This window comes from Oncorhynchus nerka, unplaced genomic scaffold (genome assembly GCF_034236695.1).
Source record: "Oncorhynchus nerka isolate Pitt River unplaced genomic scaffold, Oner_Uvic_2.0 unplaced_scaffold_919, whole genome shotgun sequence".
Classification (NCBI taxonomy): domain Eukaryota; kingdom Metazoa; phylum Chordata; class Actinopteri; order Salmoniformes; family Salmonidae; genus Oncorhynchus; species Oncorhynchus nerka.
The window spans coordinates 29,702-33,775 of record NW_027040385.1 but is presented as its reverse complement, the minus strand read 5'-3'; positions in this window follow the sequence as shown (position 1 = coordinate 33,775).

Sequence of the window (4,074 nt, the reverse complement as noted above, 5' to 3'; positions counted from 1 at the left end):
ACAGTGAACAGACGTCCAGACTAACTCTGTCAACGAAGACGTCCAGACTAACTCTGTCCAGACTGACTCTGTCAACGAAGACGTCCAGACTAACTCTGTCCAGACTGACTCTGTCAACGAAGACATCCAGACGTCCAGACTAACTCTGTCAACGAAGACATCCAGACTAACTCTGTCAACGAAGACATCCAGACGCCAGACTAACTCTGTCAACGAAGACATCCAGACTAACTCTGTCAACGAAGACATCCAGACTAACTCTGTCAACGAAGACATCCAGACTAACTCTGTCAACGAAGACGTCCAGACTAACTCTGTCAATGAAGACGTCCAGACATCCCAGGTCTTTAAACATCAACCTATAAAACCCAAATCAGGAGACAATAAGAGACTTTCAGAAAAACATGCAATCATGCTTTGTTGTTTAAAGGAAAAACTCATTCACTCCACGGTAACGTTTTGTGTTTAAGTGTAGTGCAGCACGGCCTCCGTTCCCCTGGGTTGCAGGGCTTACCTCCGTCCCATTCAGAAAGCAGCCAGTCGGACAGCCTCAACGCTCAGAGAGACAGTTAAAAGCTTCAGTAGAAAATGGTAGGAGACACACCCGGGTTAACCAGTTTAACCAAACCAGCATGAAGTAAGGATAGATATAGGGGCATGCACACCAAAAAAAAACACCCATTTGCAAATGACACGATATATAAAACACAACAGTTCCTCAGAGAAAAAGAGAATTAATATATGATATATGACATAAGAAAAGTAATAACAGCTTATTAATGCTTTCTATTGGGGCCCTGGTCAAATGGTCAAATGGTCAAATGGTCAAATGGGAAATATTTATTCTTTCTCGGTGCCAAAGTGTTGAAAAACGTCAGTAAAAATCAAATAAAACATGTTATGTCTTCAGTAGCTGCTCACAGGCAGCAGTGTCATCCCACATGGTACTCTGTTCCCCTCTATAGCCCCTCTATAGCTCACAGGCAGCAGTGTCATCCCACATGACACTCTGTTCCCCTCTATAGCCCCTCTATAGCCCCTCTACAGCCCCTCTATAGCTCACACTCTGTTCCCCTCTATAGCCCCTCTATAGCTCACACTCTGTTCCCCTCTATAGCCCCTCTATAGCTCACACTCTGTTCCCCTCTATAGCCCCTCTATAGCTCACAGGCAGCAGTGTCATCCCATATGGCACTCTGTTCCCCTCTATAGCCCCTCTATAGCTCACAGGCAGCAGTGTCATCTCACATGGTACTCTGTTCCCCTCTATAGCCCCTCTATAGCCCCTCTATAGCGCACTACTTCTGACCAGGGCCCCAATAGAAAGTAGCGCACTACTTTTGACCAGGGCCCCAATAGAAAGTAGCGCACTACTTCTGACCAGGGCCCCAATAGAAAGTAGCGCACTACTTCTGACCAGGGCCCCAATAGAAAGTAGGCACTACTTTTGACCAGGGGCCCCAATAGAAAGTAGCGCACTACTTCTTGACCAGGGCCCTAATAGAAGTGCAGCGCACTACTTCTTGACCAGGGCCCCAATAGAAAGTAGCGCACTACTTCTGACCAGGGCCCCAATAGAAAGCAGTAGCGCACTACTTTTGACCAGCCCCAATAAGTAGCGCACTACTTTGACCAGGGCCCCAATAGAAAGTAGGCACTACTTTTGACCAGTCCCCAAGAAAAGTAACGCACTACCACCAGGGCCCCAATAGAAAGTAGCGCACTACTTTTGACCAGGGCCCCAATAGAAAGTAGCGCACTACTTCTGACCAGGGCCCCAATAGAAAGTAGCGCACTACTTTTGACCAGGGCCCCAATAGAAAGTAGCGCACTACTTTTGACCAGGGCCCCAATAGAAAGTAGCGCACTACTTCTGACCAGGGCCCCAATAGAAAGTAGCGCACTACTTTTGACCAGGGCCCCAATAGAAAGTAGTGCACTACTTTGACCAGGGCCCCAATAGAAAGTAGTGCACTACTTTTGACCAGGGCCCCCATAGAAAGTAGTGCGCTATTGAATAGGGTGCCAATAGAAGTAGCGCAGACTCTGTTAGGTGACAGGCCTCCTCAACAACCATCCCATTCAAAGTTGACCAGGGGCCAAAGGGAAGAAACAGATGAAGAACAAATTACATAATGGACCAGGTTCCCCAGACACAGATGACATAACTTTTGACCAGGTTCCCCCCAGATACAGAAAGAACAAATTACATAACGGACCGGTTCCCCCAGATACAGATGAAGAACAAATGCCATCGGAGACCGGTTCCCCAGGTGACAGATGAAGAACATAATGGATCCGGTTCCCAGTAATACAGCATGAAGAACATAATGGAGGAAGAAACAGATGAAGAACATGCAGGATCGGTTCCCCCAGATACAGATGAAGAACATAACGGACCGGTTCCCCAGATACAGATGAAGAACATAAACGGACGGTTCCTGTGATACAGATGAACATAACGGACGGTTCCCCAGATACAGATGAAGAACATAATGGACCGGTTCCCCCAGATACAGATGAGAGAACATAATGGACCGGTTCCCCAGACACAGATGAAGAAATATAACGGACCCGGTTCCCAAACACAGATGAAGAACATAAACGGACCGGTTCCCCCAGATACAGATGAAGAACATAATGGACCGGTTCCCCCAGATACAGATGAAGAACATAATGGACCGGTTCCCCCAGATACAGATGAAGAACATAACGGACCGGTTCCCCCAGATACAGATGAAGAACATAACGGACCGGTTCCCCCAGATACAGATGAAGAACATAACGGACCGGTTCCCCCAGATACAGATGAAGAACATAACGGACCGGTTCCCCCAGATACAGAACAAATTACATAATGGACCGGTTCCCCAGATACAGATGAAGAACATAACGGACCCGGTTCCCCAGATACAGATGAAGAACATAACGGACCGGTTCCCAGATACAGATGAAGAACACCCTTGGACCGGTTCCCCAGACACATGAAGATAACGGACGGGTTCCCCAGAACATGATGACATAACGGACCGGTTCCCCCAGACACAGATGAAGACATAACGGACCGGTTCCCCAGACACAGATGACATAATGGACCCGGTTCCCCCGTGACACAGATGACAAACGGACCGGTTCCCCAGACACAGATGACATAACGGACCCGGTTCCCCCAGACACAGGATGAAATATAAAGAACAAGATGAAGAACATAATGGACCGGTTCCCCAGACACAGATGACATAACACGGTTCCCCCAGATACAGATGACCCGGTTCCCCCAGACACAGATGAAACATAACGGACCGGTTCCCCCAGATACAGATGAAGAACAAATTTACATAATGGACGGTTCCCCCAGATACAGATGACATAACGGACGGTTCCCCCAGATACAGATGAAGAACATGACCGGTTCCCCCAGAACAGATGACATAACGGACCGGTTCCCCAGACACAGATGAAGAACATGGACCGGTTCCCAGACACAGATGAAGAACATAATGGACCGGTTCCCCAGATACAGATGAAGAACATAACGGACCGGTTCCCCAGATACAGATGAACATAACGGACCGGTTCCCCAGACACAGATGAAGAACATAAACGGACGGTTCCCCCAGACACAGATGACATAACGGACCGGTTCCCCCAGACACAGATGAAGAACAAATTACATAATGGACCGGTTCCCCCAGACACAGATGAAGAACATAACGGACCGGTTCCCCCAGATACAGATGAAGAACAAATTACATAATGGACCGGTTCCCCCAGATACAGATGACATAACGGACCGGTTCCCCCAGACACAGATGACATAACGGACCGGTTTCCCCAGATACAGATGAAGAACAAATTACATAATGGACCGGTTCCCCCAGACACAGATGACATAACGGACCGGTTCCCCCAGACACAGATGAAGAACATAACGGACCGGTTCCCCCAGATACAGATGAAGAACATAATGGACCGGTTCCCCCAGATACAGATGACGGACGGTTATGACATAACGGACCGGTTTCCCCAGATACAGATGACATAATGGACCGGTTCCCCAGACACAGATGACAT